The 16,258-nt window shown below is 25.4% G+C and overlaps 1 long non-coding RNA gene across 1 annotated transcript; it reads right to left on the bottom strand.

Moving 5' to 3' along the window:
• Positions 1-12,635: 12,635 nt before the first annotated feature.
• On the bottom strand, positions 12,636-15,721 carry LOC127741156 (uncharacterized). Its single transcript, XR_008002121.1, has 3 exons — positions 15,451-15,721; positions 15,244-15,349; positions 12,636-12,912 (listed from the first exon to the last, which is right to left on the bottom strand). It is a non-coding gene; the product is annotated as an uncharacterized LOC127741156 (long non-coding RNA).
• Between the last annotated feature and the right edge of the window lie 537 nt (positions 15,722-16,258).

Raw genomic sequence — 16,258 nt, forward strand, 5'->3', positions numbered from 1 at the left:
GATTTAATTTTTGGTAAGTTTCTTTTTTCTGATAATTATGAGGTTATATTGAGTAGCTTTTGTGGTCTGGATTCGGTTATTTTAGATTAAATCAAATTTAGAAAATGAACATTTTCATTTTCAATAACTTTTTAATTCCGAATATGAATTAAATCAACCCAAGTACCCAACTAATTTAAAAGGAAAAAATCAATCTAAACAGGTTCGTACTTAGCTTCATGGGTGACTATTTAATTGATACAAAAACAAGTTCTACATAACATGTCACTGTGACAGTCAAGTTGTACTTTAGAGAGAAAATAATAAAGAATGGAAAAATGAAAAAATAAATGTTTTCTATAGTCGCATAGTCTATGCTATACAGTATAAAGTGGCAAAAGTTAATATCTGATAAGAAGTGGGACAAAAATCTGTCAAATCAGATTCATTCTAGATTCATTACGTGATGCCCAAAAACACTTTGCTTCTTCTCCAAGACCATATAATATATTATGCTTTTGACTTTTCCTGTTATTTTGGTTACATATGTTGATAGAAACATCAAACATATATAAGATTGTGGCCTCCAACATTGACCACACAGTTATTTTCCTAGCAATTGCCCATACAGAACCACATGTGCACATCACGTGCAACATTTATAATTCTCTTTCATGAATTTTCTTCCACAGACATCACAATTGGAACTTTAAGATAACAACTAAGAAGCATATGTTTTTGAATCTTATCTTCCATATGAGATCACTCAATGCTCACATAGTCACACTATGATTATCATACTATTTTATTTGTATCGGATTGCAATAATAATTTTAGATTCAAAGGCAGTATTTTGTTTATACAAAATGTTAAATGTCAAAAAGTTTGCTAATCATAAGCACATGTTATATAATTTGAATTTTAAAACCAATTAATTTTTTTTTACAAAAGTAAATGGGTGATAATATTAGCTGACCATAGAAATTAGAAAGGTTGATAATTATTATTCATCCTGAAATTTATTTAACATTTAAGTTACATGTTGCTCCATGATATGGGCACACTTTGTAACTCTTATGATATGTTTGTTTGAGAAAAAAATAGAAGGAAAAAAAGAGAAGAAAGAAAATAGAAAGAAAAATGATTATTTTTTATTGTTTCATTGAGGAAGAAAATTAGAGGAGAAAAAATGGATGAAAAAAATTGGTGGGACCCACCAAATTTTTTTCTCTCCAATATTGAAAAAAATAAAAGGAAAACTAATATTTCTCTTTCTACTTCCAATACTACCCTTCATTTTTTTAATATATATTATAATATAAGAGTAAAATTATCTTTTTATAATATTTATTTCCTTTTTATTTTTCTTCCATCTAAACACATCTAAAGAAAATAAAAATTCACTCAATTTCTTTCTTTCTCTTTCTTTTTTTTCTATTTCCTTCCTCTCTATTTATTTCCTTCCAACCAAACATAGCCTTTAATATTTTTGTATAAATTTTCCATATCTAATATCTATCTTAGGCTATTGAATTATTGATTTGGTAAACTAGATATTTTAATTTTTAAATTAGTGCAAATCATCTAAAACGAGGGTCTCATATTTCAAGTCAATTTTTATTTTTCAATTATTTTGTTAAAGACTTTCTTGTTTAATCTATTCGAAAGGTTAATTAACACTTATTTTGGGTTCATACTTCACATAGCATGATTATATTTGTAGTAGCCAAACAAGGCCTTCGGTAACTAACTTAGCCTTTTGATAATTTTTTAAATTTTTTATTTAATCTTTTTGCTTTCAGAATCTATGTACCAATGTCAATCACCAGAGTTAATTATTTTTGCCTATCTAGCATATTCTAATTAATGTTAATGTAAAATACTAGCAGAGTTTTATGTTAATAGTGTATAGAAATTAAACTTATATTTTTCTATTTATGTTAATTATAAAAAATTTATAATAAATTATAATTTAATTATTAATTAGAAATAAATTAAACTTCTTTAGTTACGTAGAAAATATAAAAAGGTAAAAAAATGATAATTATTGAATTTATAATTTATATTAGATGTGAGTCTTTATTATTTTTAGTTTAAAAATAATTAGATATTTACTTTGTTATTTTACAATCTCCTCATTTTAAAAAAGTTAGATCCAAAATTTATACACATAACCATGTAAACACTAAAAAAAAAAAAAATAATAATATTAAACTCTAAAAATACCTTATCTTATCACATAATGAACCATAATGTTCTTTGTTCAATTGTTTTTACCATTATGGTTGGATACAAAATAAAAATGAAAAGAAAAAAAATAGAAGAAAAGAAAATAAGAAAAAAAATATTTTTTTATATTGTTTGGATGAAGAGAAAATAGATAAAAAATAATTTCTTTTGTTTGAAAGAAAAAAATTATAACAAAATAAAATTACATTAATATCTTTATATCTATATTTTATATAAATGATAATTTATTAATATATTTAAAGTTATTTTTTTGAAGTTATCATTTTCTATTGTCTTTTAAATGTTATAAATAAAAAGGAAGAGACTGTGTTTTTCAAACAAATACAAATAAATAATTTTATAAAAAAAATAATAAAACTAACTCATAGATTTTATCACTAATTATTTAATTATATTTAAGAAAACGTGTCATTAAATCGTCTTTAATAAAATAAAATATCTATTCTATTATATAAAAATCGGATTTCTACACTTAATGATGGAGTTGACGTGGCATACTCCACAGAGTGTTTCCCGATTTAATTATTTTAACTCATTCAATACAGTTTATTATCATGACTTAATTATATTAGCTAATTAATTTGATTAAATATTTAAATATCAATGTAATTTATTATAGTATATAAACTTGATTAATTTTACTAATTTATTTATAATTCATTATATTAGTTAATTGATTTATTCATTTATAAAGTCTAAAATAAAATAAATAATTACTGTTTATTCTAAGTGAATTTATTAAATTTAATTATATTATATATAAATTAAAGATAATTTATAAATCACCTTATTTCTTTAGCCTTTTATATTCCAGAGATTGTTAAAATTTTATATTTCGTTAATATAAGGTAAAACTTTCTTCATTCTAAACAGAATTATAAATTCATTTTTTGGTACAAAATTTTATAGGTGAAATTTATACAAGATTAAGTTATTTTTTATTTTTTTATTTATTTTATCTGTGTTGTTTTATTTAATTTTAAGTAGCGTCATATTTACAATTACCGCCAGTATGATATTTTATAAAATATGAAAATTAATTTTTTTTATAATTTAAATATCAATGTTTGAGTTAATTTTAATTTAACTTTTTTAAATTAACATTATCTTTCGTTTAGATCTTAATTAATTTAAAATACAAAAATACTAATCTAATATTTTCTCTTTAAATAATAATAACTTTAATTTATTTACTGTCTGATCCGTCACCTTATAACTCAGTCTTTATTATGCATTATGAGTTATAACTCGGCGTTAACTATCATTCATTCTTTTGCTTGTAACTGACACCTTCATTACCGACTTAATGACCATCATTTCTATCTTAATGACCAAACGGTCATAACATCAATTCTATTCATCAATTTTATGCCTATAAAAAGAACCTTCTATATCTAATCTCAATAATACATTCTATATTCATAGAATTATTATAAACACAACATAACACATGATAACTTTCATTTCATGTCTTATATTCTATATTCATATAATTATTATATACCTCTTAAACACTTACTGACTTGAACGTCGGAGTGTCTTTTGCAGGTACCCACCCCCTTGTTCTCTCCTTGCCGACGTATAACTCATTCCGACGAGAAGCTTGAAGACATTCATCGACGGACGAGCTATACACCGGCCAAACTCAGCAAGAACAATTGGCGCCGTCTGTGGGGAGCGAGTAAAATAATTCCTACTCCCCTCAGGTTCATAAAACTTGAATTACATTCAAATTTTTGAACCAATTTCAAAAATCTTGTTTAAGATTTTATTTAATATATTTTATCAAATTTTAATCTAACGTATCATAATATTTCACATGTCATAATCAATCTGAGAACAAACTCGACTTTCAATCAATCTGAGAACAAATTCGGTTTTCAATCAATCCGAGCATATATATATATATATATATATATATATAATAATGATATGTAACAACCATGTCAATTGAATTTTTATTTCATTATGTACTATATTCTTATTGCTTACTGATTTCATTTATACAATTAAATGATAATAATGATGAAATTCAAATCTTAAAATTGGATTTCATCCAAAATTAATTGTATATCAGTTGTATATAACTGTTATACTATTTACTTTATGCTATTAAATTTTATGTTACTAACTATATGATTAGTATAAAAACTTAAGCAAAAACACATGCAAACATTCAAAATTTACTATTATTGTACGAGAAATATCCTTCGTCATACTATAACTGCTAGAAACATTATACTAAATATATAATTCAATAAATGTTATCTTATTTTTTTATTATCAAATTAAAGCATGTCTTTCAAAACAAAATTCAGATATTCAAATTTGGCATGTATGACATTCATATATGTCGTCTTCTTCTCTACAATTATCAACTTTTAAGGTATATTTTTTCACTTTGAACTATTTTACTTTTACAATATATATATATTACTCAATATATGTTGCGACTTTATAACTATTCATTTTCTCAATTTATCTTATTCATGTCAAACCTTCACTATAAATTATAAATAGTCAATAACTAATTGCTTTGAGCGAGAAATTTATCAATAAGTTGTTGTGGGCTGAAAAAATTTCCAAGACAATTAACCATTATATCCTCGGATCATACAATCAATTCCGTCAATGGATATCTATCTCTGAACTTTTCAGTTCATATACAATCAAATGCTAAAATTGTTCTTAAGCGGAAAAGTATCCCCCACACAACTATCTTGATTGAACGACTCTTATCACTTAATTATTTTTTGAATAAGTGCCGACATAATAACCCGACTAAACTTGGGGGCTCACCATATCATTATTCACTCATCTTTTAATCGAGTTATAACTCATTTTATTTTCTAAGCTTAGCCTGGATCATATGATCGGCGGACAAAGCTTGGGGGCTGTGATCCGTCACCTTATAACTCAGTCTTTATTATGCATTATGAGTTATAACTCGGCGTTAACTATCATTCATTCTTTTGCTTGTAACTGACACCTTCATTACCGACTTAATGACCATCATTTCTATCTTAATGACCAAACGGTCATAACATCAATTCTATTCATCAATTTTATGCCTATAAAAAGAACCTTCTATATCTAATCTCAATAATACATTCTATATTCATAGAATTATTATAAACACAACATAACATATGATAACTTTCATTTCATGTCTTATATTCTATATTCATAGAATTATTATATACCTCTTAAACACTTACTGACTTGAACGTCGGAGTGTCTTTTGCAGGTACCCACCCCCTTGTTCTCTCCTTGCCGACGTATAACTCATTCCGACGAGAAGCTTGAAGACATTCATCGACGGACGAGTTATACACCGGCCAAACTCAGCAAGAACACTGTCTTTTTTTCTTTTATATTTTGTTTAGCAAAGATAATATATGAATTAGGATAGAGTTAAAAAATACTCTATGTGATGCATGTTTGGCACTGATAAATTCATATGAAATAGAAGAGAAGAAAACAAAAAGCTAAAAAACACTGAGTTGAATGGTGTAAACAGATTTATTGAAGCTAAGTATCTGTGTGTTCTCATGTCTCATCTCATTTTTCAAAGTTCAAAAATATTTTGAATGTACGAATTTTAATTATATTTGTTTTTTTCCTCTTCAACAAATACTACCATCTCTTTCTATTTTTACTATAGGCTTGTCTTTTATTTAAAAAATATAAAAATATATAAAAAGAAAAATGAAAGAAATTAAAACTGTTATTATATTTAAAAAATTAAATGCTATTTTAATTAAATATCTATGTAATTTCTATATCTATATATAAATTGTATTTTAATATATTGAGTGGTAAATATAAAAAAATATATATAATAGATAAATTAAAATAACGAATAATGAGATATCTATCTATTCAATTATATAAAAATCGAATTTTTGCACTTAATGATAAAGTTGACGTGGCATGCTTCTTAAAATGTTTCCTGATTTATTTCTTTTAAATCATTAAATACAATTCATTACGGTGGATTAATTATATCAACTAATTGATTTGATTTTTAAGTATCACATAATTTAATATTATGTATATCAATTAATTGAATATAATTGTTAGAGTATAATTACGATCAATTAGATCAATTAGTTTTATTTAACATATCTGAATATTTATTATAAAATATTACGTCTTTATTATTTCGATTCTCTTAACACCTATAAATATCATTCTATATTGTATCATTCTACACAACTTGAATACACACAAACCTTTTCTCTACTGCTCTCTTTTACCCTTTATAATAATAAATACAATTTAATTTAATTAGAAGTTCATTATTTTATAGTCTTCTATAAAATAATTTTTTTATCACTTTAGATATTTTAACTCTTTTTTCTTTTTTTTTCTTTTTACATGTAATTTTGTTGTGCGTTAACTTTGTTTATTTAATGATGAAATATACTCATATTAATTCTATCATATAATGTTTGTTTTTCTCCTATGTATTTTGATTTATATAGTTACTATTGATCTTATTATTTTCGATCTTGCTGTTTTTTGTTTTCTTGAATTGTTCTTTATTTTTGTATGACTTGATAATTTAAAAAAAAGCAAATAAAAGAAAAAAAGATGGCCAAAGACAAAGGTTAGAAGCCTAAAACAACAACATCATTCCTTAGCATTATTATTATTAATATGAACTTTATTATTTCTTTTCTAACATTCTTTAATACAAGCTTCATTTCTTTTTCTTAATTATTATTAATATTTTTATTCTTTTCTTCTCTAATTATAAATCTCCTTATAATAATTTTTTGATAGGATATTTTTTTAGTCTAATAAATTTTTTTCTCTATTTTTTGTCAAAAATAATTTATATTAGAAAAAAAAGATACAAATTAAATTTTAAAATTCAAATTTAAATAAGATGTGCAAAGGATAACTATGAATTCATTTGGTCGATTTAAACACTTTGTATTATCGTCATTGAAAATTTTAAATATTATAAAATTCTAAATATTTTTATTTTATTGTTCTTAAATTATATATTATACCATGTATTTGAAGAGTTTCATCTTTTTTAAAATAAGTGTGACATTATATACTTTTTTAGATACAATAAATGAATAATAAAGTTAAAGTGAGTAAAAAAATTGATTATATAATAAGATACAAAATTTTTAGAATTTCTATCACAATTAACAAATTTTTAGTTTCAAAATAAATGTTTACTCTATTTTTTATATTTTATTTGAATTTTTACAATTTTTTTTATTTTTTAATTAATTATGGTTATAATAATTCATTACAAATTTGTGTTTTGTAGAAAAAATTTATCAATAATAAAATACAGAAAACTTAACAAAAAATTTAAAAAATATTGATTAAGCACAAAATAAAAAATTATGAATTGTGCTTTAATTATGTTATAAAATACAAAATGGCTGGGCTCCGGCTCTGATACCAACTGTAACAGCCAGACCACCCGCTAACACGATATTGTCCTCTTTGACACACAAGGCCTCACAGTTTTGCCTTTGACGATAGGGATGATAGCCGAAGACCCCACACTTACTCGTCAAAATGCGTCATGTTAGAGAGAGGTATCCACTCCCTTATAAGGCATGCTTCGTTCTCCTCCCCAACCGATGTGGGTCTTACATATATGTTACTAATAATAATAATATATAATATGTCTAATTGTAAAAAATTTACTATTTTTTATACGATTAAATTAGACATATTTATATTCAATTTATTTGATTATTTAATTAAAATTAATTATATTAAAAGATTAAGATTTTGATAGATTATTATTATTTTATTATTTTTTATATTAATTTAGATATTTAGCTTCTTTTTATTAATATTTTTTATTCTCTTATTCTATGTATTTATTTTCATAAATCTTACTAAATTAAATAAGGTACTGTATATCTTCTTTTTATTCTTCTTTTATATACACATAAAATTTATTAAATTATTTCTCTTCCGTCTAATAATTTTATTTTTCTTCTATTTATATTTCTTTCCTTCAATATTTTATTGGTTCTTATTTTTTTACATTTTATTTTAATTTATATATTTGTTCTTACTATACCTAATTTTTTTTTATTTATGTGTAATATACATTCTTATATATGTTATAGAAATATGATTTGATTTGAAAAATCTAAAGTTAAAGCACAAAAATATATTAATAGATATTTTACTTTAATTTTTTAACTAAAATTATAATTTTTTTTAATCATATTTGTTGGAATTCTAAATTAATTAATTTTTTAACTAAAAAATATAATATTTTTTGTCATATTTGTTGGAATTCTAAGTTAAATATGAATATTAATTTTTGAAATAGAATAAATATATTTTAAATTTTTTGCATCTAAAAATAATATTCTATCAATGTTAGAATTATTTAGATGGATAAGTAATAGTGAATATAGAATTATTTAGGATGGATATAATTAAGTACATCTTTTTCATTGAAAATACGAATTTAAAATATTATATTCAATTCTCAATAGTCAACCTCTCATTGAACCATTGTATTTTTAAAAGATTTTTGAAAAAATGAAATAGTTTTATGAGTATAATTTTTGTAAAAATTTAATTAATTTAAGATATTTATTATCGTTGATTAAAAAGGTAAATTGAAATGACAATTTAATATTTCTATACTCTTAAAATATTATTTATTTATTTTTCTAGCAATCTTTATCATCCAATGATCACATTAATATAATTTAATTCAATAAAATTATTTATTATCATTTGATTGAATAAAATTTCTATTTTAGCTGAAAATTTTAGAATTTCTCAACCTCAAGATCATCCATGTTAAATCATTAAAAAATATAATTAAAAGCACAGAAGCGTCTCTTCATTCGAGAGTATGATTGAGATCAGATAGCTTGGCTCTTGTGGTTCTTTGATTTTCGTCAACCAAAACTTTCTGTATTTCTGATAGCGCTGAATCACAATTTTACTGTGGGAAAAGAGCTACGAAGGCGAGTTTGATGTGTTAGAGACCAAAATCCTGAAGTCATTATTTATATTTGAGTGTGACACTCATTAAACTCTGAAACTCAAATAAAATAGTATCTATGATTTTAATCTCATTTATCCAAATCAAAAATAATGATGACTTATTTAATTCAACATTTATGACAATAAATGAGATTACCGTTATATAAGTCATTTAATGTGAAATTACTTAATTTGCGATTATAATTAATATATGTATTGTCCATAAATATATTAAGAAATAATAATTTCCTAACAATCTTCTACTTGGTTATAAATATATAAATATATATTTTCTTGAGATAATCACTTCTTATAAATTTTACGCGCAAATCTAAATGTTATTTCTCTTATTACTTTAATAATCTGGTCTATCTCGTATATTAGTTATGAAATTACCGAAACTTTTATCACATTAATATCGCAACAAAACCACGATGATCACATACTAAAATACTCAACCACATAAATCAAATTTGGATGAGAAAATTCAAAAATTACATACAAAAATGATCTAATGCATGTCTATTTTTAACTTGAATAAAAATTCTATTTTATTCGATGACAAACTCAGATAAAACTACAATGTCAATGTCCGGGCTCATAACGACGGCGATTAAGTGATGAGTCTGTGGAAGAAGACAAGAAGAACTTAACAGACTCATAATAATAACAAACTCATAACATCTTTTAAGCCATTTTTTAAAAAATATATTTTATTCTAATACAAAATAATTTTATACTATTTTGTAAACTATTTTTTTTAAAAAATGGCTTAAAAGATGTTATGAAAATGGCTTAAAAGATATATTTTATTCTAATACAAAATATTTCATAACATTTTTTAAGTCATTTTTTTTAAAAAAATTGCTTAAAAGATGTTATGAGAATAAAATATATTTCATAACATTTTTTAAGCCATTTTTTTTAAAAAAATATTTTTTATTTTAATACAAAATAATTTTATGCCATTTTTTAAGCCATTTTTTTAAAAAAATAGCTTAAAAAATGTTATGAAAATGGCTTAAAAGATATATTTTATTCTAATATAAAATATTTCATAACATCTTTTAAGTCATTTTTAAGCCATTTTTTTAAAAAATTGGCTTAAAAGATGTTATGAAATATATTTTATTCTCATAAAATATATTTTTTAATTATTTTGTATGGAATAAAATATTTTCTTTCATTTCTAAATTATTATTGACTATGTAGAGTATTTTATTTAAAATTTGAATACATGCATGTATTTACCTAAGTTATTAGAACATTACAAATTTTTATAGTACTCCTAACATTTTTTAAGCCATTTTTTTAAAATTATTTTGCATAGGATAAAATATTTTTTGTAGTATAATTTTTTTAACAGTCAAATTCAAATTACTTGAAAACGCGTGCTGTGTTTGTAATTCGAACTAATCTGGTTCGAATTACTTTGGAAAGCTTCCTCCTATATAATTCGAACTCATGTAGTTCGAATTATGTATGTTTTTAGTTCGAATCAAGCTGGTTCGAATTACTCTTAATTTTGCTAAATAATTCGAGCTGATTCGGTTCGAATTATATACAAGTACAAATCGAACTAAGCTGGTTCGAATTGTATAGAAAAGTACTTTGACTCATTCGTGAAGCAATTTTCAGTTTGGCAGATTTGCGTAATTTCTGAGCTCCGTTAGCTTATGTACGTTTTTTACCCTAAAAAATGACTAACATTTTTTTTTACTACATACAACGAAAAATCATATACAAATAATACAATTCTTATAAATATAACAAAATACCAAAAGAGCTTAATAATGACCAAGATTTTAGGAGAGTAATATTTTATCATTCTGGGTCAATTTCAAAAAGGATAATTTTTCGTAGTTAGAGCGGCCCATTTTTAAAAAATTAATTCTATATAACTAGAACCATCTGTATACATCTATTTCAAAAAAAAAAGTTTCCTAATTAAAGATATTAACATATGAGTTATTTCTGCTTGTATTAAATAATATATTCGTTGTTCTCAAATACTTTTAAGCATTATAATTTTTGCACAAATATATACAATAAATATAAATTAACACAAAGAGTCCTAAATGTTAAATTTGAGTCCAAAATTTACTGTCATAAACAATAAATTGTAAATCATATGATAAATTATGACAACAACACCAAATCAAGTGTTTTATTTACACCAATTTGAACCAAATTTATAAAATGTAAGATTACAACTTGTCCATGGTTTATAAAAATATTACCATCCTTGGATAAAAGGAAGCGGACTCGAGTTATTCACACAACTGATGATCGGCATAATGCATGCGAAAGGATGATGAATTTAACAAAATCATATTTTAGTATAGAAGATGAGTTCTCCACAAAGAAATATATGTATCTACCAATAGATCCACCTATCAATCTATCATAACGAATTCGTAAATGAATAAATTGATTTTAATCATATATATGAAAACTATTTTCACACTCTCTTCTTTTACATAAGCTAGTATAGTTAGAGGATTTTGGAACTCAAATTTAAACCATAAAAATTTATTAAAAAACATAACTTTATACAACTAAAATTATATAAAAATTGCTGAAGACAAGAAGGTTTAGATAAACTACCACTATAAGAAACGTCGTTAAAATCGACGGCCAAATCGACGGCTTAGCCGTCGATAATATTGAAATTCGACGGCAAAATAAACGGGGCAGTTGGTCGCTATAACGCTTGTCGATTTTTTAAAATGCTAATAAAATCGACGGCTTTCATGGCCGTCGATAATAATTTAATAAAATCGACGTTTTTCCGTCTGTAATATGGGTGTGAAAATTTTACATTCTTAATAAAATCGACAACATTGCCGTCGATATTATTATTTAAAATCGACGTCTTCTTTGTCGATAATTGATTCAATAAAATCGACAGCACTGCTGTCTATAATATGTTTAATAAAATCGACGTTAATGCCGTAGATATGTGCATGAATAAAATCGACAATTTTGCCGTCGATTTAATTGTTTATTTTGTCTATATTAACTTTTAAAAGCGACAACTTTGCCGTCGATTTTAATAGTTATATGTTTTATTTTTTTTTTCTATTTGAAAAATAGTAAACCGTTAAACAAATAAACTTTTAAATATAAAAATAAAATTTAAACAGAATATTAAATAACAAGACAAATAAACTTTTAAATATAAAAATAAAATTTATACTAAATATTAGATAATGAGTTTACAAACTTATCAAAATAATAAATAACCCTCTAACATAAAGACTCAAGACAAGATAAATAACTAAACTTAGATTTATATTCGTTTAAATTGCAATCTACTAATAATACAAAATATTCAAAGTAAAGTAATTAAATAACCTACTCATACTCGTCTAAATATTCAACGAGAAACCACAACAAATAAAAATCTTATCATCAATATAATTTATACTTTCACTATGAATGGTTTACACAAACAAGCATACATAAGTAAGTATAGATAAGCATGCATAATAATTTAACAGAAATAATAAAGATAAAGATAAAGATAAAATAAAACTCAATAGTTTAACAGTGATAAAAAATAAATAAAAAAGTAGAACATTAAACCTTGAATAGCTTTTCTGGGAGTCTTAAACTCCACCAATACTTGTGATAGTATAAATAGATGCCACTGGAACTTTGATAATACTTGTGACTATGTCAACCCTGCCAAAAATATATATATAGGCACATCAACACTAAAAACAATACATAAAAGTCTTCTAAAACTTGAATATAAAAACACTTGTTCACTCAACAATTTATCATATATGATAAAACCAACAATCTTATGTTAAAATAACAATTAAAAAAAAAATCCACAACAACAAATATGGCAAATGTGCCTGATAAGAACTAAGATGATGGTGGCCCTGTGTAATAATAGTTCACGGATGGATTAAATAATTCTTAACTTGTTATAATCGAGTGTTAGCTGGAAATTACTATTACTAATGATGATAGACATATATATGCATGGAATAAGATGTGCTTCTAGATATTCTGACTTTTTCTGTTACCTAAATATGAAAGGAAACATTGACTTCGCTCCTTTCCATTTCGGAGGGAGACAAATTTTAGTGTATGCTATAGGATATATAATTATGCTTTATTTATTTTTATTTTAAATTATAAATTTTAAACCCTAAACTTTAAATTTTAAATTTAAATTCTAATATTAATTTCTTTTTTATATATATAACAGGACGAACGTTCTCAAAGATAGAATTAAACAAAAACTGTTTTAAGGAGAGCAGTCCCAATAAAATCAGTATGGAAACACAAGAAGGAAGAGAGAAAAATAAATGACGTCCTAATTGCAGATATATACTGACTAATTAAAAATTATTGGTGCATATAAGTCATAAATATAATACTAATTTATAGAGTTGCACTTCAAAATCTTTCAACATTCCATTCAACAAACAGTTACACACTATTTTAATCTTCACTTTAGATAAAAAAATGTATTGAATTAAACATAATGCATTTAATCTTATTGTGCTGTGTTCATTGGCATTTTATGCAGGCATTACATAACCAGCCCAAAATGTTCATGTTACATTTTTAACATAATAATTTCATTTTAGAGCAAGTTGACACCATATCTAAAAATATTATGTACAAACTAATTATATTCTAGTGTATTCAAGACATAAAACTAGGCAAAATCTGAACAAGTAGATCAAGATTTGTGTGGTTAACGAAATAAGAAAGCTGCTTCAAATGTATATGTTGTTGTTAGAAAATCAAAATATAAAGTTAGGAACAGGGTATTGCCATTTGAACAGAGCATAGTTAGTTTCAATAATACCATGAAAAATATATGCTGACTAATAATAATGAAGGGAAAACACACAGCCTTATCTTCTTAGTATTAGATGGTATATCCCAAAAAATATGTAAAGTAGAAGAAAGAGTTAAGAACCAAGTCCTGGGAGCCTATTTTAGGCCGTATATTGCCTTGTTAAGGCTGCAGATCAAATTTGAACCCTGCTGTATGAAACCTTGTGGTTTGCTCCATGTATACTTACCTTTTCATGTAACTCACCATTTTAAAAGGTATTGTCAAAATCAAATTGACATAATTTTCACTCTCTATTAAGAAATTAGACATGTGACACTAACAAACATACAAAACACGAGCTAGTAGTCTTAATTAGTCAATCATGCCATGCACCTTCCCGGGCCGAATGAATATAATGATATATATTAATTGCTGCTACAATGAAAATATTTCACTCTAGTATAGGGGGCTGCTAGTAGGCATGACTTATGTGTACCATACTCAAGATTTAGACATGTTAATTCATAATCAGTTTTCCATGTATGAGTTTAGTCTTGATTATTTAATTATATGTATGGAATAGGCATTAATTTTTACTGCAACCTTGCATGAATTTTGTCAAGCCAAGTAGGTTTAGCTGCTTAATCTTTTATTAGTTGTATATAGGTAGCACAAGTTCTTAGCGTGTTCCTAAGCAATTAGTTAATAAAGAAATACAATACATTTTTTTTTCAGTTGGTAACGCCTAAAGAGGGTGTTATAAAAATGGATTTGGAATTTCATATCAACAAACAAGCTCAGAAAATTGGTGATATCCCAAGAAAATATCAAAAACAATGCACACAAAACTCTTGTCTCTTCTCTATTCCACCATAACAATAATCCTATGCCTTATATCACAAAGCCATTCAAAAACCCATGAAGATGATACCAATGCCCTTATTGAAATAAAAAGAGCCATTGACTCAAACTCAGTGTCCCAGTAGAGTAACAGCACTTGATCTTGACACAATTGGTTATGAAGGGTTCTTAACCCCAGCCATTGGGAACTTAACAGAAATAACAGTTCTCAACATCAACAACAACAAATTAGAGGGCCATTACCAGAATCAGTTGGAAATCTAAGGAAACTAATAAGGATCACAATGCCATCAAACTTTTTCACAGGCAAAATCCCAGAGGAGATAACAGGGATGAGAAGCTTAACATACCTGAGCCTTTCAAGGAATGGATATGCTGGAAGAATACCAGACCTCACCGGACTCTAGCAACTCGGCACATTAGACCTTAGCTTCAACCAGTTCTATGGCAATTTTCCTATCAGTAATGAAGATTGTACTTAACCCTAATTCAATTCCAACAGTAATGAAGAGAAAGCGAAGTCAACCAAGAAGACCAAGAAAGAAATTAAAGAATACCTAATATAGCTTGAAATCTGTGAATGAATTGAAGCATGCAGATCCAGAGGCAGAAGTAATAGCTGATGGCGACGAACCGTTTCGTGTCCAGAGGGACCAGAATCTGCAGCTGCACTGGCGAGAGCACAGCCTGCCGTGGAAGCTTCGGCAGAGGGAGAAGGAGGAGGTGGTGTGGAAGAAGGTGGACGCAGAAGAAGGGGAATTAGGTTTCTGAACTTTGGGGGAATTGCGTTTCTGGACACGGGTGTTATGATTTTTAGTGATAAAAATCGACGACATTCATGTCGATTTTAATTTTATAAAAAAGCAACATCTATTGCGTCTATTTTATACATTAAATCTACACCGTCTACTTTATTTTAGAAGGGGATCTAGACTGTTCAAATTTATCGACGGTAATGTTGTCAATATTTGAAATAATAAAATAGACGCCTTCTGCGTCGATTTTAAAATAAAAGCATTTTCGACTTCTCGTGCGTCGATAATGTGACGATAATAGGAAAAAAATTAATGCACCATATAAATATCGACGACCTTGCTGTCGATTTTAATATTTTATTTTTTAATTATATTTTTTAGTAATATCGACGGCAAGCCGTCGAAAATTATCGACGACAGAAATAGCCGTCGATTTTTGGCGTCGAAAAAAACGCTTTTTCTTGTAGTGAATTAGTCTCAACAAACTCCCTTTTTTCAAACTAAGCTAATAAAATTAAAGGATTTTCAAACTCAAATTTAAACTTTTAAAAATTTAAATTCAAAAACATAACTTTATACAAGTAAAATTATATGATAAATAATCTCAAAC

The sequence above is a fragment of the Arachis duranensis genome, chromosome 1 (assembly GCF_000817695.3).
Source record: "Arachis duranensis cultivar V14167 chromosome 1, aradu.V14167.gnm2.J7QH, whole genome shotgun sequence".
Taxonomy (NCBI): domain Eukaryota; kingdom Viridiplantae; phylum Streptophyta; class Magnoliopsida; order Fabales; family Fabaceae; genus Arachis; species Arachis duranensis.